The 27,537-nt window shown below is 39.5% G+C and overlaps 1 long non-coding RNA gene across 12 annotated transcripts in view; it reads right to left on the reverse strand.

The window, feature by feature from the left end:
• The window catches only part of LOC144826311 (uncharacterized), a 1,506,634-nt gene that overhangs the window by 472,469 nt on the left and 1,006,628 nt on the right, over window positions 1-27,537 (reverse strand). For all 12 annotated transcript variants that reach the window (XR_013609779.1, XR_013609774.1, XR_013609778.1 and 9 more), the window contains one exon: window positions 12,640-12,911. This is a non-coding gene — a long non-coding RNA (uncharacterized LOC144826311). The remainder of the gene's footprint in view (window positions 1-12,639; window positions 12,912-27,537) is intronic.

Here is a 27,537-nt window from a genome sequence, read left to right on the forward strand (position 1 = left end):
TAGTGTAATGGTTTCATTGGCATATTTACAAGCCCCCTTATGCAATGTTTGACATTAATGCTGGTACAGAGATAGTGTTATGGTTTCATTGGCATATTTACAAGCCCCTTATGCGATGTTTGACATTAATGCTGGTACAGAGATAGTGTAATGGTTTCATTGGCATATTTACAAGCCCCTTATGCAATGTTTGACATTAATGCTGGTACAGAGATAGTGTAATGGTTTCATTGGCATATTTACAAGCCGCTTGCGAGATGTTTGACAATAATGCTGGTATAGAGATAGTGTAATGGTTTTATTGGCATATTTACAAGCCGTTTGTGCAATGTTTGACATTAATGCTGGTACAGAGATAGTGTAATGGTTTAATTGGCATATTTACAAGCCCCTTATGCAATGTTTGACATTTATGCTGGTACAGAGATAGTGTCATGGTTTTATTGGCATATTTACAAGCCCCTTGTGCAATGTTTGACATTAATGCTGGTACAGAGATAGTGTAATGGTTTCATTGGCATATTTACAAGTCGCTTGCGCAATGTTTGACATTAATGCTGGTACAGAGACAGTTTAATGGTTTCATTGGCATATTTACAAGTCGCTTGCGCAATGTTTGACATTAATGCTGGTATAGAGATAGTGTAATGGTTTCATTGGCATATTTACAAGCCGCTTGTGCAATGTTTGACATTAATGCTGGTACAGAGATAGTGTAATGGTTTCATTGGCATATTTACGAGCCGCTTGTGCAATGTTTGACATTAATGCTGGTACAGAGACAGTTTAATGGTTTCATTGGCATATTTACAAGCCCCTTATGCAATGTTTGACATTAATGCTGGTACAGAGATAGTGTGTTGGTTTCATTGGCATATTTACAAGCCGCTTGTGCAATGTTTGACATTAATGCTGGTACAGAGATAGTGTAATCGTTTCATTGGCATATTTACAAGCCCCTTATGCAATTTTTGACATTAATGATGGTACAGAGATAGTGTAATGGTTTCATTGGCATATTTACAAGCCCCTTATGCAATGTTTGACATTAATGTTGGTACAGAGATAGTGTAATGGTTTCATTGGCATATTTACAAGCCGCTTGCGGAATGTTTGACATTAATGCTGGTATAGAGATAGTGTAATGGTTTCATTGGCACATTTACCTGCCCCTTATGCAATGTTTGACATTAATTCTGGTACAGAGATAGTGTAATGGTTTCATTGGCATATTTACAAGCCGCTAGTGCAATGTTTGACATTAATGCTGGTACAGAGATAGTGTAATGGTTTCATTGGCATATTTACAAGCCCCTTATGCAATGTTTGACATTAATGCTGGTACAGAGATAGTGTAATGGTTTCATTGGCATATTTACAAGCTGCATATGCAATGTTTGACATTAATGCTGGTACAGAGATAGTGTAATGGTTTCATTGGCATGTTTACAAGCCGCCTGTGCAATGTTTGACATTAATGCTGGTACAGAGATAGTGTAATGGTTTCATTGGCATATTTACAAGCCCCTTATGCAATGTTTGACATTAATGCTGGTACAGAGATAGTGTAATGGTTTCATTGGCATATTTACAAGTCGCTTGCGCAATGTTTGATATTAATGCTGGTACAGAGATAGTGTAATGGTTTCATTGGCATATTTACAAGTCGCTTGCGCAATGTTTGACATTAATGCTGGTATAGAGCTAGTGTAATGGTTTCATTGGCATATTTACAAGCCGCTTGCGGAATGTTTGACATTAATGCTGGTATAGAGATAGTGTAATGGTTTCATTGGCATATTTACAAGCCCCTTGCGCAATGTTTGACATTAATGCTGGTATAGAGATGGTGTAATGGTTTCATTGGCATATTTACAAGCCGCGTGTGCAATGTTTGACATTAATGCTGGTATAGAGATAGTGTAACTGTTTCAGTGGCATATTTACAAGCCCCTTGTGCAATGTTTGACATTAATGCTGGTACAGAGATAGTGTAATGGTTTCATTGGCATATTTACAAGCCCCTTTTGCAATGTTTGACATTAATGCTGGTACAGAGATAGTGTACTGTTTTCATTGGCATATTTACAAGCCGCTTGTGCAATGTTTGACATTAATGCTGGTACAGAGATTGTGTAATGGTTTCATTGGCATATTTACAAGCCGCTTGTGCAATGTTTGACATTAATGCTGGTACAGAGATAGTGTAATGGTTTAATTGGCATATTTATACACCCCTTATGCAATGTTTGACATTAATGCTGGTACAGAGATAGTGTAATGGTTTTATCAATGTTTGACATTAATGCTGATACAGAGATAGTGTAATGGTTTCATTGGCATATTTACAAGCCCCTTATGTAATGTTTGACCTTAATGCTGGTACAGAGATAGTGTAATGGTTTAGTTGGTATATTTACAAGCCGCTTGTGCAATGTTTGAGATTAATGCTGGTACAGAGATAGTGTAATGGTTTCATTGGCATAGTTACAAGCCCCTTATGCAATGTTTGACATTAATGCTCTTACAGAGATAGTGTAATGGTTTCATTGGCATATTTACAAGCCCCTTATGCAATGTTTGACATTAATGCTGGTACAGAGATAGTGTAATGGTTTCATTGGCATATTTACTAGCCGCTTCTGCAATGTTTGACATTAATGCTGGTACAGAGATAGTGTAATGGTTTCATTGGCATATTTACAAGCCCCTTATGCAATTTTTGACATTAATGATGGTACAGAGATAGTGTAATCGTTTCATTGGCATATTTACAAGCCCCTTATGCAATGTTTGACATTAATGCTGGTACAGAGATAGTGTAATGGTTTCATTGGCATATTTACAAGCCGCTTGCGGAATGTTTGACATTAATGCTGGTATAGAGATAGTGTAATGGTTTCATTGGCACATTTACAAGCCCCATATGCAATGTTTGACATTAATGCTGGTACAGAGATAGTGTAATGGTTTCATTGGCATATTTACAAGCCGCTAGAGCAATGTTTGACATTAATGCTGGTACAGAGATAGTGTAATGGTTTCATTGGCATATTTACAAGCCCCTTATGCAATGTTTGACATTAATGCTGGTACAGAGATAGTGTAATGGTTCCATTGGTATATTTACAAGCCGCTTATTCAATGTTTGACATTAATGCTGGTACAGAGATAGTGTAATGGTTTCATTGGCATATTTACAAGCCCCTTATGCAATGTTTGACATTAATGCTGGTATAGAGATAGTGTAATGGTTTCATTGGCATATTTACAAGCCGCTTGTGCAATGTTTTACATCAATGCTGGTACAGAGATAGTGGAATAGTTTCATTGGCATATTTACAAGCCCCTTACGCAATGTTTGACATTAATGCTGGTACAGAGAAAGTGTAATGGTTTCATTGGCATATTTACAAGCCGCTCATGCAATGTTTGACATTAATGCTGGTACAGAGACAGTGTAATGGTTTCATTGGCATATTTACAAGCCCCTTATGCAATGTTTGACATTAATGCTGGTATAAAGATAGTGTAATGGTTTCATTGGCATATTTACAAGCCGCTTGTGCAATGTTTGACATTAATGCTGGTACAGAGATAGTGTAATGATTTCATTGGCATATTTACAAGCCCCTTATGCAATGTTTGACATTAATGCTGGTACAGAGATAGTGTAATGGTTTCATTAGCATATTTACAAGCCGCTTATGCAATGTCTGACATTAATGCTGGTACAGAGTTAGTGTCATGGTTTCATTGGCATATTTACAAGCCGCTTGTGCAATGTTTGACATTAATGCTGGTACAGAGATAGTGTAATGGTTTCATAGGCATATTTATAAGCCCCTTGTGCAATGTTTGACATTAATGCTGGTACAGAGATAGTGTAATGGTTTCATTGGCATATTTACAAGCCCCTTATGCAAAGTTTGACATTAATGCTGGTATAGAGATAGTGTAATCGTTTGATTGGCATATTTACAAGCCGCTTGTGCAATGTTTGACATTAATGCTGGTATAGAGATAGTGTAATGGTTTCATTGGCATATATACAAGTCGCTTGCGCAATGTTTGACATTAATGCTGGCATAGAGATAGTGTAGTGGTTTCATTGGCATATTTACAAGCCGCTTGTGCAATGTTTGACATTAATGCTGGTACAGAGATAGTGTAATGGTTTAGTTGGTATATTTACAAGCCGCTTGTGCAATGTTTGAGATTAATGCTGGTACAGAGATAATGTAATGGTTTCATTGGCATAGTTACAAGCCCCTTATGCAATGTTTGACATTAATGCTCTTACAGAGATAGTGTAATGGTTTCATTGGCATATTTACAAGCCCCTTATGCAATGTTTGACATTAATGCTGGTACAGAGATAGTGTAATGGTTTCATTGGCATATTTACAAGCCCCTTATGCAATTTTTGACATTAATGATGGTACAGAGATAGTGTAATCGTTTCATTGGCATATTTACAAGCCCCTTATGCAATGTTTGACATTAATGCTGGTACAGAGATAGTGTAATGGTTTCATTGGCATATTTACAAGCCACTTGCGGAATGTTTGACATTAATGCTGGTATAAAGATAGTGTAATGGTTTCATTGGCACATTTACAAGCCCCATATGCAATGTTTGACATTAATGCTGGTACAGAGATAGTGTAATGGTTTCATTGGCATATTTACAAGCCGCTAGTGCAATGTTTGACATTAATGCTGGTACAGAGATAGTGTAATGGTTTCATTGGCATATTTACAAGCCCCTTATGCAATGTTTGACATTAATGCTGGTACAGAGATAGTGTAATGGTTCCATTGGCATATTTACAAGCCGCTTATTCAATGTTTGACATTAATGCTGGTACAGAGATAGTGTAATGGTTTCATTGGCATATTTACAAGCCCCTTATGCAATGTTTGACATTAATGCTGGTATAGAGATAGTGTAATGGTTTCATTGGCATATTTACAAGCCGCTTGTGCAATGTTTGACATTAATGCTGGTACAGAGATAGTGTAATGGTTTCATTGGCATATTTACAAGCCCCTTATGCAATGTTTGACATTAATGCTGGTACAGAGAACGTGTAATGGTTTCATTGGCATATTTACAAGCCGCTCATGCAATGTTTGACATTAATGCTGGTACAGAGACAGTGTAATGGTTTCATTGGCATATTTACAAGCCCCTTATGCAATGTTTGACATTAATGCTGGTATAAAGATAGTGTAATGGTTTCATTGGCATATTTACAAGCCGCTTGTGCAATGTTTGACATTAATGCTGGTACAGAGATAGTGTAATGGTTTCATTGGCATATTTACAAGCCCCTTATGCAATATTTGACATTAATGCTGGTACAGAGATAGTGTAATGGTTTCATTAGCATATTTACAAGCCGCTTATGCAATGTCTGACATTAATGCTGGTACAGAGTTAGTGTCATGGTTTCATTGGCATATTTACAAGCCGCTTGTGCAATGTTTGGCATTAATGCTGGTACAGAGGTAGTGTAATGGTTTCATAGGCATATTTATAAGCCCCTTGTGCAATGTTTGACATTAATGCTGGTACAGAGATAGTGTAATGGTTTCATTGGCATATTTACAAGCCCCTTATGCAATGTTTGGCATTAATGCTGGTATAGAGATAGTGTAATCGTTTGATTGGCATATTTACAAGCCGCTTGTGCAATGTTTGACATTAATGCTGGTATAGAGATAGTGTAATGGTTTCATTGGCATATATACAAGCCGCTTGCGCAATGTTTGACATTAATGCTGGTATAGAGATAGTGTAGTGGTTTCATTGGCATATTTACAAGCCGCTTGTGCAATGTTTGACATTAATGCTGGTATAGAGATAGTGTAATGGTTTCATTGGCATATTTACTTATTCTACAACATCATTAGCTTTTAAAAAAACTATGAAATTCACTGAAAAAACCATAGGTTTCACAATCGTTGTAGTTAGGAATTAGCATTTAAAAAAACATTGAAATTCACTGAAAAAAACATAGGTTTCACACCAGTTATAGTTAGCTGAACATTTTGCTCATACAAAACCATTGAAATTTCCACGTTATAGTTAGTTGGACTCACTATAACTCGCGCGCCCGCAATCCACTGCTGATGATGTCACATATTACATCATTCATGACATGGTCAGTGACATCACTGATGACATCACTGATGACATCTCAAATGACATCACTGATGACATCACTGATGACAATATTCATGTGACAATACGATGCACCTCCTCACACTCTAATCTAACCTTTGATACATCCAGTGTTAAATACAGACTACCATTCCAGAAACCATTGACACACCAATACCAGTTACTACATACGCACTCACTGATACCTATGGTTTTTTCAGTGAATTTCTAAGGTTTTGTAAATGCTAATTCCTAACTATAACGTGCCTGAAACCTATGGTTTTTTCAGTGAATTTCAAAGGTTTGTTAAATGCTAATTTGTAACTATAACGTGCCTAAAACCTATAGTTTTTTTTCAGTTAATTTCTAAGGTTTTTTAAATGCTAGTTTCTAACTATGCCTACAGAGGTAGGACATGAAAAGAAAGAAGAAAAAACATACAGGAAGAAGAAAAAGAAATGCAGAAAGAAGTAACAGAAGTCCTGAAAGACGAAGAAAAGTGCAGGAAGAAGGAAGACGTGCAGAAAGAACAAACAGAGGAGAGGAAAGAGGCCTTGTTGCAAAATCATCCTATACCCTCAACGGATGTACGTTGTTACACCGCATGCTTTTACCACGCATGCTGTTACAACGCAAGTTTTACAACGCAAGCCTTTACAACGCATTGCTTTGGGGGGTGCTGGATAGTGAATAGTTTAATTTACTATTCCAACTCCAGTCCCCGTGGATAGTAGGGAAGTAAATTAAAACTATTCCCTATCCTAGAGCTCCCCCGTGCAATGCGTTGTAATGGTTTTCGTTGTAAAACCTTCGTTGTAATGGCACTGCGTGGTAAAAGTTCGGTGGTAAAGGATGCTTCCCCCCTCAACTTTTTCAGATGGGTTCTGGTGGTAACTGACTCTGACTATCCAGTCCTAGAGCCAATGCTATGCTAAAAGACACTTTGAATACAGTTAAAACACCTACATACACTAGAGAACACTGTGCGTTGGGGTACCCCTGTGATTACTATGGCCTCCTCTGTAAGACCCTAGTAAATAATAGGGCAGGGGGATTACAACTACCTCTTAAAACGCGCCACAGGGTGCGTTTGCACATTGGTGAAGGGGGGGGGTGAGCTGACATGTGCAAACACGCCCTGTGGCCGTTTTAATTTGGTGGATAAAGTCCCCTTGAATCCTTAGGGTCCCTTGGGTACAACTAGCCCACCAGGTACCTCCAGTAAGCGCCGTTGCAGAGAGGTGTAAAAAGGGTCACGTACTGGACCACCTCTCTGCAACGCAGCACAGTGGCGCTTACTGGAAGCACCTGGTGGGCTAGTTGGCACCCAGGGGCCCTCAGGATTGAAAGGGAATTAATTCCCCATCTTAAAGCGTACCACAGGGCGTGTTTGCACACGTCACCTCAGGTCCCGTCCCCTCCCTTCACCACTGTGTAAACACGCCCTGTAGCCGTTTTAAGTTGGGAGATTAAGTCCCCTTGAATCCTGAGGGTCCCTAGAGTCAAAGTAGCCCACTAGGTACCTCCAGTAAGCGTCACAGAGCTACGTTGCAGAGAGGTGTAAAAAGGGGTGTGGCCTCAGAACACCTCTCTGCAGCGCAGCTCCCTGGTGCATACTGGAGGTACCTGGTGGGCTGGTTGACCCTCAGGGACCCTCAGTATTGAATGGGAATTAATTCCCCATCTGCAAACGCACCAGTGGGCACGTTTGCAGAGTGCTGCAGGGAGGGGCGGGGCTTCCGGCACGATGTTAGGCTTTTTTTTTAAGAAGGGGCTGTGTGGCCCCCCTTCTTCTCCTAATATTTTAGCCCTGGGGACCCCATCCCCCAGGGCCTGACCCCTTTTTTTTTTTATTTTTCATAAGTTTTGAAGGGGCCGCGTGGCCCCCTCCCGAGGCCATAATTGGCCCCAGGGACCCCATCCCCCGGGGCCTTGCCTTTTTTTAATTTAAATTTTGGAGGGGGGCTGCATAGCCCCCCTCCTTAGGCCATTTATGGCCCCGGGGACCCCATCTCCAGAGGCCGGAGTTTCCTTTTTATTTTTATTCTTTTTATTTTTTATAATTGGTGAGGGGGGCCGCGTGGCCCACCTCCCGTGCCACTTATGGCCTGGGGACCCCATCTCCCAGGGCTGGCCCTCTCCGTTGGGGACTGTGGGGGATCCCCAATCCCCCCACGGTCCCGTCGGCTCCCCGTGTCTTGCAGGAGCCGGCATTGCTTTTCCACATGGGGAGCTACTATGATGAGGAAAAGCAATCTGCTTTGGTATTTGGAAGAGAGGGTCGGTTTCCTGCTCTCTCTTCCAAATACCAAAGCAGAGTTTGCTATGGCAGGGCGGGAGCTGCGAGGCTCCCACCCTGCCAGAGCAAACTGCAGTGTCCCGGGGGTGGGCATCCAGGGGCATTGCAGGAGTGGGCCCTGGGGGGGTGGCGGTCCCTAGGGCCATGACAAAGCTCCAGGAGGAGGGCCGCGCGGCACCCCTCCCAACATTGCAGAAGCCCCGGGGAGGTGGTGGTCCCCAGGGCTGGAGGGTCTGTCACGGACCCCCACATTTTAATATTTGAAGCCCCGGGGGTTATTTTATTTTTTTAAATAAAAAAACACAAGCCCCAGGGGGTGATGCTCCCCGGGCCTGTGGGGGGGCCAAGAGACCCCCCGCAAATATTATCTTAAAGCCACGGGATGGTGGTCCCTTGGGGGCCTTTGAGCCCCCTCACCCATGTATTTATAAGCCCCACGGGGTGGTTGTCCAAGGGGCTGTGTACCCCCCCAAATATTTGTTTTAAATCCCTGGGGGGGGTGACGTCCCTCGGGGCTTGTGGGACCTTTTAGCCCCCGACCCATTTCTTTTTGAATCCTGGGGGGGTGGCGGTCCCCGGGACTGGGGGTGCCCGCCATTACAACAAAAATATTGAGATGTAATCAGTGATGTCATCAGTGATGTCACTGACCATGTCATGAATGATGTAATATGTGACATCATCAGCAGTGGATTGTGAGCGCGCAAGTTATGGTTAGTACAACTAACTATAATGGGGGAATTTCAGTGGTTTTATACGAGTGAAATGTGTAGCTAACTATAACACCCCGAAAACCTATGGTTTTTTCAGTGAATTTCTAAGGTTTTTTAAAAGCTAATTCCTAACTATAACTTATCTGGAACCTATGTTTTTTTCAGTGAATTTCAAATGTTTTTTAACTGCTAATTCCTAACTATAACATGTCTGAAACATATGGGTTTTTTCAGTGAATTTCAAAGATTTTTTTAATGCTAATTTGTAAATATTTTTATTGTTTTTTAATATTTTCTAACTACATTTTTTAAATCTTTTTATTTTTAGATGTTATTTTGAAATTACATTACACATTTTTTATGATCATACGTCATTTTTGATCCCAATTAGCTTTTATCACTTAAAGCCCGTTAGCCTCCTCACCTCCGCTAGCTGGTCTCCGAGCCATAGAGGGGTCCTGCCTGTCAAGGAGCTCATCCACCCAAGGAATGTATTGGCCTCCCTCCAGCACTGGAGCATGACCCCCGTGTGCGAGGGCAACCCTCCACTCGGCCGTCGCGAGTAAAGAAACGGCTCATAATTACCACCCGGCATCACAAATCTGTCAATGTGGTACGCTGGCTCCCAGTTCAACGCGTATACCCAATAGTTGATCACTTGCAGCTGGGAGGTCCAGTAGTACAACTGGACGCCCCCCATCATATACCCCTCTTGTGAGCTTCCGCATCGCTATCCTCGGGTTCCCCCCTCCCAAAGCAGCGTTCCCACTGCTTGGGATATGCGTCTAAACACCCCACTCGGAAGCGGGTACAGTGTATTTTTCAGGATGTATAGGACTGGTACAACTTTTCCCATGCGGTTGCTATGCGGCTTGTGCGGGACGCCGGGACGCCGTGACGCCTTGCGCATACGCGAAATGTACGTATAACGCGTCGTGACGGACTTGAGGTAGCGCGTGACGTCATATACATATCAGACATGGTGTGTGCGCGACGTCCGCGATTTTATCAAGGTTGAAAAACTTATTTATATATAGTTAATATGAATATTAAGACAAGAGATTATCTGAGGTTATTATTTTAATATTTTCTGAGGTTATTATTTTAATAATTTTCTTTAACTTTCTTAAAAAGTACATCACTGTTATCCTATGGGTAGAAATTCACTTAGCAGGTAAATAGTGTTATCGTTACCTTTTCTTACTCAGTGGTGGTTCCTGGATACAGCACTGCTGCATCTCCTCTAAACAGTTGAAAGAATGCAAATTACCAAAGACATGCTGAAGCCCACGTAGTTTTTTTAAAAAATATCGCTAGAATGCGCGGATCATACGCGCACCCCGCGATTTTGCCCCAAAAAAGAAAAAAAAAAAAGAGGCCCTGGGAGACCTTGTGAGACCCCCTGAGGAGACCTAGATGGTCAGGGTGTGTCTACCCTCCCCTTTTCATGTAAAATGGCTGCCAACAGTTTCTAGTTTCAAATGTTGACAACCACTTGACAGCCAATTAGCCTTCAGCGCGTGATCGTAAGGGTGCGCTTATGGTACAATGACAATAAGCGGAGTAAACGTATTCTATTTTTTTAATGGGAAGTGGGCCGCGTGGCCTCCCTCCCGTGCCCAATTCCGGGCACCGGGATCACCAGCTCCCGGGGCATGCTCAACCAATCATCCTTCTGCAAAGCATTTATAAGCTGCCAACCTTCTTGAACTTTTCCTATTCTGCAGTCACAGCCATTGAGAGTGTTCCTATACACTTCTTTGTAGGTGAGCACTTTTTTAGGAGTAATTAAATTAATTAATCTGAACCATCTTTAAATACAGCGTAAATGTAAATTCATGTTCCGTGTGGCAATGCTGTTTTTAAGCACGCTTTCCTGCTTTTTTATAACGTTAAAGTTGACTTCGTAACTTTTGTTTCTGTGCAAATCACTTAATCCTGGTGCTTTTGTTTAATTTGTCAAGCGCCACATGGCCGCTCCTACAGCAGTGTGCTACGTGCATGTTTAAGTGAATGCAATGTAGTTTTTCTCGTGTAAGTAGTGCGTCACGTGCCCCATGCATTGCAAAAGTAATGTTTTCCACAAAAGTGTATTTCAGCACGGGTTCCAGCTCTTATAACTTAAATATTTTGCCTTGGTAGGCGATGTTTCTGGGCAAATCACTTAATCCTGCTGCATATATATTTTTAAGCAGTGCGTCACGTGCTGCTTCCTCCCCATGCACTGCACATGTAATTGATTGGTCAATGTTGTATTTTAGCACACTCTCCATGTTTTTTAATAACCTTAAACTGCATTTGCCCCCTGTTCTATCTCATTATACAGATGTCTCAACCATGAGACGTACTGGTCACCACAAGCTGTCCTGCCCATACTCTATACCACGTGGTGGTGAACAACTCGACACACCAGATCCACTGACTGCTCTCCATATGTTATTAGCCGAAAATTGCAATGGACCTAATGGAGTTATCAGGTTTGTCTTCAGCATTTCATGATCAAAAACCATTCGGAGATAAGCAATTGTGCATTTCATGTGTTTGCAGACGGATAACTGTTTTATTGTCATGTTTTACTAGAATTCGTAGGCATTCTGAAATCAACCAAACGTAAAAAAAGTATGTCCTCCCGATTTTATTGCCCAAATATGTGATTTAAAAGTGAACAATATATGAGTTATAATTTTTCTTGCTTCTATAAATATTTTTATAAAATATAATTCTGCATTGTGAAAGTCTAATAGACGTTTCTTTCTGAAACCCATTTCTCATTTAAATGCTCGTTATGCGTTTTCAGCATGTACTTCAGATACAAGGTACAAATGTGTTTTTTTTAAAAACTTGTCTTTTAATTTTCCTTGCTATTTATTTCAGAATTTTTAGATCATGGAAGTCCAAAAGGGGTTCTATCAGATCAAGCCCAGGAGTTTGTGAATGAAGTGAGTGACCAATCTCGGCCTAACATTTGTATAATGCAATACTATTTACTATTGTGCTGTCCAAATATAACCTCTGATGAATACTTTTCATCCCCAATCCTATTGAGAACAATTGTTTTTATGAACATTAAAATTAAGCTTGGACATATGTACAACATATACATTTTTAACTCTTTTTTCAGTTACCACAATGTTACATAAGTCAGCAGCAAGTTACCAACAATGAAGAAAGTATATCCTCCTGTTCCAGTTCATTTCACCGATGTCTCAAATGCGGCATGAACTAGTTGTATGAAGCCAGAGAGATTCACTAATTTTTAACAGACAACTTTTAGGTAAATACTCACAATACGACTACTCGCCGAAGTTAAAAAGTAACAGATATAAGTACTTGAGGGGTTTTCGGTAGATAATCTCAAATTCACACTTATACGGATAGGTCTGATACAGGGTAGATCTCTGTATAACTAAAGGATGATTAGGTATTAGGATGGCATACAGAGCTACCAACCTTCTTACTTTTTTTCTTAAAGGGTTCCAAATTGGGGACGAATATTAGGCTGTGCAGTAGAGGTTGACGGTGTTTCTCCACTGGTACTTGGGCCTCCTCATGAAGCAGGAGGAGCCTCTATCAATCTCCTTAACTCTTCCCTTGCAAACTTGACCGGATTCTTAGTCTGCAAGTGCTTCCGCATACTTGCAGTTCCACACCAGTCCTCTTTATTGGGGTCTCTTGAAAGCAGTCTTGCATTTGCGCAAGTAACTCTTCTTGCATTCACCTTTTTTAAGACCTGTGAAAATTAATTTCAAAACATTCAATAAATATGGTGTCACTATGCATTGTGTCAAATGCTTTATTAAAACTATGCATAAAATATTCTCTTTAATTGTTGTTAAGGTCTTTACAAGAGAATTTGAAAGGAGAAAGTAGGAGATGAATAACAGAGGTAGGACGTTATATCTCAAACTGTAAAAATTGATAAAAAGGGTGGACCAAAGTCTGCATGTACAATGCCAGTGGAAGCGTTTCAGGCACAGTGCAAACATATAAAAAATATAAATAACGTCAAGTGTTACTTTGACTTGTAATGTTTGACCTCATTTAGTTACATCAATCTAATTTTAAACACAAAGTTTCTTTTTTGTTTTGCCGGTTAACTACAATACTTCTTTTGGAGTCCATATTATCTGTTGTTTATTATACTGCTTTGTTAGTCCTAGTTCTAGTTATTTATTGTATTGTTATCTTTTAGTTATAGTTCCAGTTATTGATTTAATAAAAGCTAATAAAAAAGTACATACATCTGTTTTTTTTGTGGGGGTAGCAGTCATCAATAGAAATGATATTTATAATTTGTAATATAATTCTGAGGCTAACTCATTAGCAACATAGTGTGGTGACCTTTTAACCTCTGTGCTCACGTAAGTGTTCTATGAACTGTTACTATGGTAACAGGCAGAAAGCCATTTTGGGGTAGGGTTAAAAGTTACCTGCTGTACAAAAACAGTTATATTTACCCAGGATCTTCTACATCACAGAAAGGAGAGCAAAGCAAAACAAAACACTGTGTACCAGATTTACAACCCCCTTGCACCACTTTTGCGTCCAACCCCACCCTACAACATTACAAGTATGTGGGCTTCAACGACCCCCCTCTAGCCCCGGGAACCAACCCCCTGAAATTTGTGTATTACGGGAGGCAAACTGCGTGGTCTATGTTTATAGGGTATGCTCGACGTGAGTCCCTTGCTCACTTTGCCACTGGATTCAAGCAAGCCGGGCTGAAGAAGGCTGTAATGCCAGGAACCGGTCCTCGGAAGCTTGTTTCCGGTCCAGGGAAGACATGGCTTGGCAGTTCGGGCTGGACTGATCCCATGAGGCACAGGGTCAGACTGATTTGCATATAGCCATGTCTGAACTTGGGTGGCAGAGTGGGCTAAAGAACGGTGATGGATTGAACCCAGATCTTTTGACTGGGTGTGAGTGTTTGATTGGTTCAGATGCTCCGTCCATCACCACCCCCTTTTGTACCGCTTTGGCCGCCATAAGTGTGGCAGGGTATGCTCAGACGTGAGTCCCTTGCTCACTTTGCCACTGGATTCAAGCAAGCCGGGCTGAAGAAGGCTGTAATGCCAGAAACCGGTCCTCAGAAGCATGTTTCCATTCCAGGGAAGACATGGCTTGGCAGTTCAGGCTGGACTGTTCCCATGAGGCACAGGGTCAGACTGATTTGCATATAGCCATGTGTGAACTGGGGTGGCAGAGTGGGCTAAAGAACGGTGATGTATTAAACCCAGATATTTTGACTGGATGTGAGTGTTTGATTGGTTCAGATGCTCCGTCCATCACCACCCCCTTTTGTACCTATGTTTATATTTATTCACCTTGTAAAGATCATGGCATAATATTATAAATGACTAGAATCGAGGGACCGAGAAATATAAAGAAAATGTGGTCCCAGTTACATCAAGTTTCTTAAGAATTAATACTAGGTAAGTGGACTGGAGTTGAGATATCTAGGCAATAAACACCACTAGGTAGTCCTATAACCTAGCAACATAAGGTCTAAAGAGTGTGATTATAGGAAGCTATAAGTCACTATGTACCTCCAAATACCCACTCTGGAAGGGGCTTGAATTTTAGAGTTGGCCTTCCGTGTTAAGTGTAACATATCTTTAAAGATATCAGGCAATAATAGTTACATTACATGAACCTTTTGTGCCATATATTATTATACTCTGTATGCATATATAATCATCTAAATAGATTGTGCTATTTTCAGTTTGGAGATCATAGGAATAGGTACTTTTCATTAATGACTATATTGAACTTTAATCATTAATTCTCTATACCTGAGATAATAAGTTATTGTACAGTTTATATCAATTCTTTGCTCTGTAGACATCAATTCTACTTAATTACAACTGCTCAAATATAGAAATATTAGTTTTGTACCTTGTTTAGCACTATCTAAGTTGCTATACCAAGTAGAGAGGGAGTGTAATTAAGGGACCTGTTTAGAATTGGTTGCACTAATTGATTATACTATTGTTATAAATGGACATGTTAATTTTTTATATATAAAAAATGTTACAGATTTGTTTTTATTTATGGATTGTTATAATGAATATGTAATTTTTTTGTTAATGATTTGTTTTTATTTATTTTGAAATAAACTATGTCTTTCAGACAGTATTTGTGGCTCCTGAAGAAGGCGTCTCCTGCAAACGCCGAAACGCGCGTAGAAAAACATTGATTGCCACTGTTTTATAATTATTTAATTGATTATATTGCATGGAAATTGTATAATTAGTTTCTTTGTATTTCTTGTCTGAATTTATGTGTATTTAGTGTCTGTTTTTAATATGAAGATTTGTGTATCTATTAAATGAAACCGAGGTTTTATAATTGCTTGTATTTGTGGTCCCCTTTTTTGTACCCACCTCCCATATCTTTTGTCAATATTATGCCATGATCTTTACATTGTGTATTTCCCTGTCTTAAGAATTGACATTCCGAACAGGGGGTCCTTGTTATTTACATTTATATTTATTCACCTGCCACCTTGCGTGATGCACCACTAGGATGCAGGAGGCCTTCAGCCCCAGGAGCCGCAGCGTTAACCTGACCGAGACCCGGGATAAAAGCTGAAAGATCAGAATCAGAGCCTAAATATCCTGAGCCCACTGTTCTAAGTGAAAAACCTGAAACTGCGCCGAGTCCAGAACCGCTCTGATGAAAAGGAGCTTCTGAGAGGGGCACGTTGTTGGACAACCCCAGAAGGTGCAAGAGGTCGACTGTAGTCTGGAGGTGGGAGATGACTGTCTGGGGCAAGCCCGCCTTCAACAACCAGTCGTCGAGGTAGGGGAAGACTGGAACACCTGATCTGCGCAGATAACTGAATAAACATGTGAATAAATCTTTCTACTTTTCTATGAGACTATAGAATATTGTCCATGTACCACAAAAATCTGTGTTTCAATATGCATGGCATCTATTAAAGAGATAGTTTACATTTTACAGATGAAGGATACCGAGTATTCCTCATGAACTTTAGACTTTGCATCGGTACTTACTTCGGGCATGTATGTGCGCCATATGCCCCCAAATTTCTTTTTCAGGGGTGCAGCAGGGTGTTCTTGAGACACCCCTGCACCTTTGGAAAAATTCCTAATTTGCGATGAGCTAATTGCTAATCGCAAATTGCACCTTCATTCCTATGGGCCTCCTGGCCCATGGAAATGAATGAGTAATTTGCAATTAGCAATTTGCTCATCGCAAATTAGGAATGGTAAAGAATAGCTATTTATTCCTTAAAATTCGCTATTTAGGAAATGCAAAATATTTTGATGATACATATGGCAGTTTATCTCTAACAAGATAAGAAGCTTAGGGATAGATTTATGATGACTGGCGCATCACCAGTCATCCTGTGCCGCTGTTCCGCCACCCATGGTGTGCTGCATTTACAATGCGGCGCAGCATGGGGCAAAAATGGCACAGACGCATCTGTGCCGTTAAGGTGGCGCATTGCTGGAGTTGTATCGCAAGTGTGATGCAGCTCCAGCAACGCTCAGGGGTGCCCCATCTCCACAATGTTGCGTCAAGACCTATGCCTGCTTCAAGCAGGCGCAGGGTTTTGACGCAGCTTTCTCCTATCTGATTGTAAATGCGGCACACCATGGGTGGCAGAGCAGCGGTGCACGTTAACTGGTGCATGCCTGGGGATGTGCCAGTTAACATACATCTGCCCCTTTACATTTAAGTATGTGCAGGGGACACAGAGTCGGTGAGGCTTATCCAAGGTTAAGAAGAGATGAGTCCTGTTCAGTGAAAAATTAGACATAGGCTTCACCTGCTCAGCATCGCTGGACATGGCTAAATAATAGCTGCAAAATGTTACTCTTGTTAAACAATTTTACTATTATAATCACTGTGATTTGTCTCTTACTCTGCAACATCTCATTGCTGTTATCTTTCTTTAAAGATAAAGACAACATCAACATGAGCGACAATCAGCAATCAGTTGATTTCGACCTCATCACTGAACTCGTAATTGAAACATCAGTGGATGTTGATCCCTTGGATGATTTAAATCCTGAGGATGAAGAAGAACGTGATGAGGATGCAGATTTGTCAGAATTATATGACATAGGATGGGAAGCTGACGTGCTTGAGCCTATGGAACTATAAACATTTATTTTAAAAATTTATAATAAATAAAAAGTAAAAATGTAAACCGTTTAATTTAAAAATAAAGCCACCGTCAAAAACAGGTTATGTGTAGTGTATTCAATAAAATATTAAAATATGCTCATAAAATTAGATCAGATTCACATATAAAATAGCACAGGTAAAATGAATATAAATTCCATTTCTTTTCTGCTATTTCTGTATTCTAAATTTGCCAAGGACTAAAAAATCTTCTATGTAAAAAGTAGTGTTTTAAGTTTTTGATTACTGTTATTGATTTACTGTTGGGTAATAGTGGTTAATAAAATTTTTTAATATATTTTACCACAGATTCAACTGCAGATCATTTCAAGATTTCACCATGCCAACCAAAGAAAGACTGAGAAAGGCTGCAAAACGTCAAAGACAGCAGGTCAATGAAAAAAAGCAGCAGTCCTCTAACAAAAAGATTTGTCAAGTCACCAAGAAAGCACCGGGTAAGAGTACAAAAACATTCATAAGAAATATCTGTAGTAAAAAAAATATTACTACAGAAAATGTTTCAGTCCAGAAAAAGAGAAGCAATTCAAACGGAAAGGAAAGGCCAATGAAAAATGTTACTGCTAGAGCAAGAGATAACTCTGTGCATGATAGTAGAAGGAAACAACAGTTTAGGGACATTCGTAAACGAGTGTTCCGCAACAGGATAATTGGCAATTTGTTAAAATATATTAAGAAAGGTCAACAGAAAGTGTTTTTTTATAAGAGAAAAAAAAAGTTGAGAAAGTTATTGATCAGGCATTTGAAATTAAACGTAAGTTATTTATTTTGATAATCAATAGAATTAGGAAGCTAAACAAGGCAATTTATGATTTCAAAAGAAATAGTAGATGGAAGAGAATAGTTAATCGTAGTAATTTTTGTGAAGTTTTTTCTGGAGAATGGATGCATAGTTCAAGCTGTGAGGCATTTTTTAATGAGGAGAGTTATTTCCAGGATAATGATTTGGTGCATGCAGTTGACACCAGTGGTCGAGCTTATGAAGTGAAAGATGGTTGTCCAGTTGAAAAAGAAAAACTTGTGACAACAGAGGCAGAAGAGGTGTTAGGTAATGAGGTTTTAGGAAGACATCCTAAGGGTCCTGTGTACACCTGGAAGTGTAGTAGTATTTGCAGTGTTCGACAGGATTCCATCAATTTGCTTTGTGATTTTGTACGGTCATTTAATAAGAAAAGTTTGAAGCAGAAAATGAAGTTGTTGCAAGAATTAGATCCTTGCAGAGTGAGAGAAGTGACAGGTTTGCATGGTCATACACTGGCTTGTCTTTCCAGGAGAGTATGCCAGAGTGTTTTTCATCATTTCAGGATGCTAGCAGTGCATCATAATAAAGTGAGGAAATTAGTTAGAATGTTGTATTATGCTAAGAGTCCAGCAATTATGCTTAAACAATTATGCGCTGCTCTTTTGCATGGTTCTGAAATAGATGTGAAGAATATATGTGAAGAAATTGAGTTTTGTTACTTTGGAAGTAAAGAGGAGAATGTTGAAATTGACCAAGAAGAAGCGGGTAATGTGGAAGATAGTGTACAGGTTTCCAGTACATATAATTTCCAGAGGGAAATTGCGACGTTTCAGGTCAAATCAAGTGAGAGGCCAAATTTCACTTGTGTGTGTTGTCGACGCACTTATTATAAGAATCAGACTAAGTTAGTGGATTTATATGCAAAAAGTGAAAGGGAAAATAATAGTGAATGGAAGGATTTCGCAACATACTTGATGGTAGAAAATTGTTTTGATTTGGGATTGGATCAACGTGTGTGTACTTATTGTTGTAATAAATTAAATCAAAACCAGATGCCTGCTAGAGCAGTTCATAATAATCTGGAATTGGTTGAGATTCCTTCTGAATTGAAGGATTTAAATACTTATGAATCTATTTTGATTCAAAGTATCCATCCCTTTCAGGCTATTGTAAGAATGGAGCCAAAGACAGGGAAATTGCCTCCATCAGATTTACAGAGAGGATTAAAGGGAAGAGTTGTTTATTTGCCTCTAGATTTGAAGAAACACATTAACACAATTGGAGTAGAAAAAGTGGAAGAGGAACCTCTGGTTATCTTAGTTAATGGGGTTCCGACAAAGAATAAGAAAATATGGCAAGATTTAGTGGAATTCAAGACACCCGGAGAACTGTGCTCTTTGGATCCAGTCAATGTATGTAGGTACTTCAATCATAGATTTGAAGCTATGATGTCTTTCATCATGAAGAAGAATCCACCTCTTGGAGAGGTGTTGGATTTCTTCTGGAGAAAGGAGTACCAAGCAAGAGGTGCTCCTCATATACATATGTTGCTGTGGATCAAGGATGCACCTAAATTTGGAACGGATCCAGGAGACTCAGTGATGAGTTTCATCCAACAGTATTCTACGTGTGCTGTTCCAAACGCAAAGGAGAAGAAAAGCCTAAGAGAAAAAGTTCTACGTTTCCAAAGCCATCGATGTGGAAAGTACTGTCGTCGTAAATTCCGAAACAAGGACAAGTTCTACACCAAATGTCGTTTCGGCTTTCCACGACCGGTGATTTCTAAAGGAAGAGTGAACAGTTTGATGTCTTCGCTGCGACATAATGTGATGAAGAAATCACCTAAAAACACATACAATTTGAAGAGGAACGAAGAGTCTAAATACATCAACGACTACAACCCGGTGATTTTGTCCATGTGGAATGCTAACATGGATATACAGTTTGTGGCTGATAACTGTATGGCTGTGGCTCGGTATGTGACATCTTACATCACCAAAAAAGAGAAGACAGAATTGAAGGATATGTGGGAGGACATTTCCCATGAAAAGAGCCTCAGCAAGAAGTTGTACAGTTTCAGTCTGAAGATGTTGTCGCATCGAGAAATCAGAGCTTACGAATGTTCTGACCGGTTGTCTTCAGCAAGTCTCTATGCCAAGTCCAGGAGTATCGTTTGGGCGAGTCTTGGTCTTGCTGCAACGCGTAATCGAGTTCTCAAACCTGTGCAGGAAATTGAGTATTTGGCGGAAAAGGAGCCAAACAGTACTGACATTTTGAAGACAAACATGTTGGATACATATTATCCAAATCGAAGCAGTCACCTCGAGAATGTTTGTCTGTATGAGGTTCTTCAAAATTACATATTCAAGAGGAACATCAAAGAAGATACTGAGAAAGGAGTGTATGCTGTAATAGGAAGTGAGGGATGTCTGGTCAAGCAAAGAAAATGCCACTTGATAAACCATCGAAAATTGAGTGGCGAATCTCCTGAAAAAAAGGAGTTTTTCTATTTAGCACTTTTGCAACTTTTCAAGCCTTGGCGTGCAGAAGAGGAACTGCTTGGAGATTTCCTCTGTTACGAAGACTCTTTCAATGCCGCCAAGGAGACCATAGAATGTCCTGCTTTTCCCAAATATGTAGAAATGTTGAATGTGGAAATCGAGCAGGAAGCAACGATTGCAGCCGAGATTGCCAGAGACAGTTCTCAGGACAGTCAGAGTTCTGCTTCATTGAGTCAGGATCCACTAGGAGGACCTGGTATCGAAAATGAAGCTGCCACTGCTATGAATGAAGTGGAAAGAGCCATGGCACATGCTCAGGAGGATGCGGTTAACTTAGAAGAGTTGGAAAGACAACTCAACGTTGAGCAGAGGAAAATATATGACGAAGTTACCATGCAAATTGATCATGGATTAAGTCATGACAAGAAAGAGTGCTCATGTACGTCGTTGAAGCCTGTCCGACTGTACGTGAGTGGAGAAGCGGGAACTGGAAAAAGTTTCCTTATTAAAGCAATTTCATGTTATTTGCAGGAAAGGACAGAGTCATCGCTGTCTTGTGTTGTCACCGCTCCAACTGGACTGGCAGCACATAACATTAAAGGGATTACTTTACATCGTTTACTGATGCTGCCAGTGGAGCATGACAACAAATTACAATATCACAAGCTATCTGGAGATGCTTGTTGTGAAGTTTCAAGAGTCTTGAGGGAAATGAAACTTCTTATCATTGACGAAGTAAGCATGGTTTCCAATGTCATGCTTGCTTTTGTGCATTTGAGAATGCAAGAAGTTCTCAAAACAGAGTATGATGTGTTATTTGGTGGCAAACACATCATTGTTTTCAGAGATCTTCTGCAGCTGACACCAGTGAAAGGGCAACCTGTGTTCAAAATGCTCACGCATGAAGATACCAGGAAGTGCCTAGGGAGCATAGGCAACGTCAATATTTGGTTAAACTTCAATTATGCTGAACTGCATGAAAATATGCGTCAGGCGAAGGATGAAGTTTACAAGACTATTCTACAAGATGTTAGAATTGGAAAAGTGACTGAGCATGGGAAAGAAGCTTTACATGCACGATTACTGTCAAATTTATATCCAGAACAAGATGTTGTGCCTGAGAATATTTTTCAGAAAATTACTGAGAACAAATCTGGAATATGTTTGATGCCAACTCTTGCAGAATGTGCCAAATTCAACAACAAAATGTTGCATTTAGAAAAGCAAGAGATTGTGAAACTGGAAGCTATCGACAGAGTAGAGCATATGGGATCAACAATTATTTTGTCTGAGAATTTGAAAACAAAATTGGATTCATTAGAGAAGAGTATATCTAAAACTGCAGGTTTTGAAAAGACTCTGAATGTGTGCTTGAACTGCCGTATAATTTTAAGAAGGAATTTACATGTTGAAAGAGGTCTGGTAAATGGATCAATGGGTAATGTTGTTGATTTTGTAAAATACAGAAATAGAGATGGAATTGAATTTTTAAAAATTAAATTTGATGGCATTGAGGAAGTACAGCTAATTGGTCGTTGTTCTGCTAGATTTTTGCTTGTAAAAGACTTATATGTTCGCCGTAAGCAGTTTCCTGTTTGCTTGGCATATGCGGTGACAATCCATAAATCGCAAGGTTTAAGTGTAGACAGTGCATTGGTGAATATTGGCAGTTCTGTGTTCAAGGAGGGTATGGCATATGTGGCATTGTCACGAGTTAGAACTTTATCGGGATTGTACTTAATTGAGTGTGATGTCACAAACATTTGTGCGGATCTAGATTGTGTTAAGGAATACAATAGGTTAAGAAGAGAGTATGCGCCACATTTGCCTCAATATCCTTTGTTTGAGAAACGTGTGGTAGGCCGGAAACGAAGAAATGTGACCAATACTGGGGAGGTTGTAGCAAAAAGACGAAAAGTCGATGAACCTGAAATTATAAGCAGAAACAAAAAGGATTCTGTTGAAGATGTTGTTGGTTTTCAATTTGAAAACAGTTCTGGTGTCAACTGCTATGCTAATGTAGTGGTTAATGTTTTGTTTTCTCTAGAAAATGTAAAAGAAGAGATTGTGGTCAATTCTGATCAAAGATTTTGCAGTTTGTTAAATTCTGTCTTAGAAAAATGTAGCACTGATAGAACAAACATAGAAAGTGTGTCTGAAATTCGAAATCTGTTAGACAGATGTTCAGGCCAAACACAATTCTCTCAAAATATTCAGCAAGATTGTCAGGAGTTTTTAATGTATATGCTTGATGTATTGCATGCTGAAGGTGTAGATGTAGATCAGCTGTTTGGGCTTTCTTATCAATGGCAGCATGACTGCGAGAACTGTAGGGTATCAAGTACTACTAGTGTAGACTCAGAAAGATTTATATATTTAACTTTGCCAGACAGTAAATCAGTCTCCTGTAATAAGCTAGTAAAAGCAGCTGATCACAACATGGAGTGTAGCCAATGTAAATCTGAAATGATGTCCACATTATTTATACGAACATATGGCCAGTATGTCATTTTAATGTTCCAACGATGTAGGCCTGATGGAACAAAATTGACAACTTTAATTAAAAATGTTGTGGCTTCACAGTTGTCAATATCAGGAAGGACTTTTGTAACTGCAGCAATTATATATCATGATGGTCCTTCAATAACATCAGGACATTACACAGCTTATTTAAAATCTAGAAATGGCTGGTCATTCTGCAATGATTCTGTTTTAATTTTCAAAAAAAAATTGCCGTATGACCTTAAAAACTCTTACCTGGTGTTTTTAAAAGCAAAATTTTAGGGAAAGAATCTCGGGATGTGCTCTGAGGAATTTCAAGAAGTTCTAATGGCTCCTACACGATTTGGCCTTGAGGATAAGTGTAGTTCAGAGACATAACTTCTAACTATAAGACTGGACGTCATGGAGAAATAAGTGCACTTTGAATGAGTTCAGAAAAACTGTTTCTTTTTATAAGCTAATTGAAGCAGCCAATCAAAACATAGAGTAGAGGGAATGTAAGTCTGCAATGCTGTCTACTGTTTTACATTGCTTTGTGATTAAAAGTGATGTAGAGAATTAAATAATTGTAGTAGTCATAGAGGTAGTGTAAGTCTGCTTCATAGTAAGCAGTATCAGTGTCATAGGAAATGTAGAACATGACTGAGCAAGAAGGGGAAGATATTACTAGTCCAGGATTGTGAAAATGATCTTCAACATTTTAATTGTGAAAGTTGCGGAAATACAACATGACAGGATTGGCTTAAAAGAATTCCAAGAGTTATAAATGGCTCTGACACGATTTGGCCTTGTGGAAACGTGTGGTAGAGAGCGAGAAGTCATTTATTGTATGTAACATGTTTTTCAAAACGATGGAGGTTTTCTTTCAGAAAGTGGCGGTCTGAAAGTAATAACAGCACAACAGAGTGTAAGCTGTTCATAGGACATCCTTCGACGTCATGGAAAGTAAGTTAACTTTAAGGAGTTCTGAATTCTGATTTGTTATGTTGTATGGGTTTTTTAAACACAATCATTTTGATTGTGTTTTTTTTTCCCCGCTGTTATATGATGAATACCTTCAAGTCACTGTTTTTAGTGAAATTTGATACATTCTGAGAACAGCAAAAATAAACCATTTAACATGTATAATTAATTCTGTACTGTTTGCATTTATGATGTACATGTAGAACTGTGTAGGAGGCATGGAGAAGGTGAGGCTTCTGTAAGTGTCAAAGTTGTTGCATACAGTGCTCATATTCTACATAGTCTTTCATATGATAGACTACATTTCCACAATGAGATACCTAAGCAAAGGAAACACAGGTGATATGATTGTGGAATGAGCAAAATAAATTGCACGTTTTTCAATTATATTACCTGTGTTTCCTAACATTACACATCACATTGTGTAGGTGAGGTTTAGGCCTGTTCCAGGAGACAGAGGAGGTCTGACATTTGTTCAAGAGTGCAGTGGACATGACTCACTTCGTTGGTAGGCCTCCACATGTATTATCTCCTCTGTATTCTTCAACAAACCTAAATTCCATCTGCAACCCTGAGTAGGACTTACCTGAAACAAATCTGTGCATAGGTTACACCTTATTGGCATCTTGAAACAATCATTTAAAATGTTAGGGTCAGATTTATGGTGGCCGTGCGCCTCTTTTGCTGCATTGTGGGTCACTTTTGTGTAAAAGATGCACCATGTTGCAAGATAGATTTCAGTTCATCTCCAGCAAGATACCATCAGTTTAAAATGTATATAATTAGCACTGTGTAGGGGGCATGCAGAAGCTGAAGCTTTTGTAAGTGTCAAAGTTGTTGCATGCAGTGGTGCACTTCTGGGTACTGTTTAATATGCTGCACTACATCTGCACTATGAGATACCTTAGCCTAGGCAACACAGGTGATGTGATTGTGAAATGAGGAAAAGAAACTCCACATTTTTCAATTACATCACCTGTGTTTCCTAAGTTTACGAATGACATTGTGCAGATGAAGTTTAGGTCTGTCCACGGACACAGAAGAGGTCTGGCCTTTGTTCAAGAGTGAAGTGGACATGACTTACTTCATTGGTAGGCCTTCACATGTATTATCTCTTCTGTATTCTTCAACAACTCGAAATTTCATTTGGAACCCTGAGTAGGCCTCACCTCAAACAAACCTCTGGATAGGACACATCTTATTGGCATCCTGAAACAAACATTTAAAATGTTAGTGTCTTGCGACACTTTTGTGAAACAACAGCAGTGCAAAAGATGCACCATTTTTTAAGATAGGCCTCACTTCATCTGCATCAAGATACTGTTAGTTTAAAATGTATATCTTTAGGACTGTGTACGGGGCCTGGAGAAGCAGAAGCTTCTGTAAGTGTCAAAGTTGTTGAAAAACTGTTTGTCCTTCAATCTTTTCCCTTGTCTTTTCTAATTTTTAAATACATGTTTTAATATTTTTCAAATGTTTGTTCTCTTTCACAGATTGAAAGTATAAAAACAAAAAGTGAGTAAGTTAACACCTTAGGAGCTCGTAAACAAACCTCCCCAGTGCTGCGCTGTCCATTATCCAGTGCTGAACTGGACGTCCAGCGGTCGCACGCAGCACTGGGGAGGTAGTGCCCGTGACGACCGTTGGCCGACGGCAGCACCTAAAGGGTTAATGACAATTATAAGGTAAATGTTTTGTACTCTTTTCGTTACATTTCTATCACATTCACCTACTAGTAGTTTGACAGCTTCATTTCTTTAACCCTCAGTTTCCTGCCTTTGCTACTTCCCTCATTCCTTTCTCTATTACCTACTTACTCTACTCCTTCCACTCCTTTTCTCAGTCCCTCTCTTCTCATAGTTCCTCACTCTTGTTCACTCACTCCTTCTCTATTACTCTTAGTGTCTTTGACTGATCACTCTTTCACTACTTGTTCATTATGCTTCTTCTGTGTAGTTGAAGCACACTAAGGGGCATATTATCAACACAGCCAATAAAATTATTGCTGTTTTTATTGGCAGAAAAGTGTTGCAAAAGTTGTTTTAGCGGCAGTTTTCCGCCGCAAAAGCGGCTTTAGCGACACATTTCTGCCGATAAAAGCTGCAAAACTTTTATTGCCTATGTTGATGATATGGCTCTATGTTATTTACATTTCTTTGCTGTTTCAATTAATCTTTTTCTGTTATTTTTTCTTTTTTGTTTTCTGTTTTTTCTCTCTGTTATTCCACATGTTTTACTCTGAGTTTGAACATTCACTCACATTGTCCAAGAAACTCTTCTTTGTTATTGTTCTACTCTCTTTTTTTTCTTTCACTTCCTTATCTATTTTGTTTTTCACAATTATACCCTCTTAAATCTTTTTTTTGGTAAACAGATCTATTAAACAGTATCTCTGGTTTACTCCCTATAGCTGTCTTTCTTTTAACATCACTCTCTGTTTACTTTCCTTATACTTACTCTTCTTTTTTATTTTATTTTTTTATTTTTGGTTCGCTCCCGGTTCGCGAACCGGGAAGCGAACTGGGAAGCGAACTAAAAGAAATAGAGCTTGCCAGAGTGCTAAACATTCTAGCAATTTTTTTTGAAAGGGGAGGTAGGTCTGAAAAGAACTTTTTTTTAATGTTTTTGTTGTTTTATATATATATATTTTTTTTTGAACATTTTTTGTTTTTTTTGTATTTTTTGAACAATTTTATATTTTTTTGGTTTTTTGGGGGGGGAAACAACAAAAAACAGGCATTGAAAAGGGCTCAACAGGAGCAAAAAAAAAATTATTTTTTGGGGCGTTTAGGGCAATTATGATTTTCATAAGCTACATTTATTAATGTTATGCTCATGTTTCCACAGGAAATCAATGCTCCACAATACAAACAGGTGAACTTGAAGTGTGCAAAGTTCTCTTGAATGTTTGGCACGGATTCCCGTGCCTCTGCTCCTGACAACGATATTTGAGAAGTTGACCTGGCCACTGGAGTTGTTGTTGGGTTCTCCTGCTGGTCACGTATCTCTGCCCGGCTGTAATTCAATGGATGCCACCTGTTCATGTGCCGATGCATGGTATAGTTCCCATAGCTACACTTTTTATCAGTCCCTCTTGATAACTTTTCTTTGCAAATGAGGCAGGTGACATACCTCGCATTTACTTTCTTCTGCCCTGGAGGGAGTGAAAAAAACTGCCAAATGAAACTGGCTTTCCTATGGGAAACCCGGGGCACCTCTTCCAAGAACTGTGGTCCTTCTCTCTCCTCTTCCTCTAGTTCTTCCTCTTCCTCCTCTGTGTTGGTGATGACCTGGGGAGGTGGTCCTCTCTTCCCATGAGGAGGTGGAGGTGGTGGTGGGGGTGCACCAGCTGAAGCAACTACTGAAGCCATTGCTCAAGTATGAAATAAGGTCTTCCTCTCACAAAGATGAAAGTCAGAGTGAGGAAAGAAGGAGGGGTTTTCATCATTTGGGAAAAACAATATTTCTAAACCAAT

This window comes from Lissotriton helveticus, chromosome 3_2, assembly GCF_964261635.1.
Source record: "Lissotriton helveticus chromosome 3_2, aLisHel1.1, whole genome shotgun sequence".
NCBI classification, from domain to species: domain Eukaryota; kingdom Metazoa; phylum Chordata; class Amphibia; order Caudata; family Salamandridae; genus Lissotriton; species Lissotriton helveticus.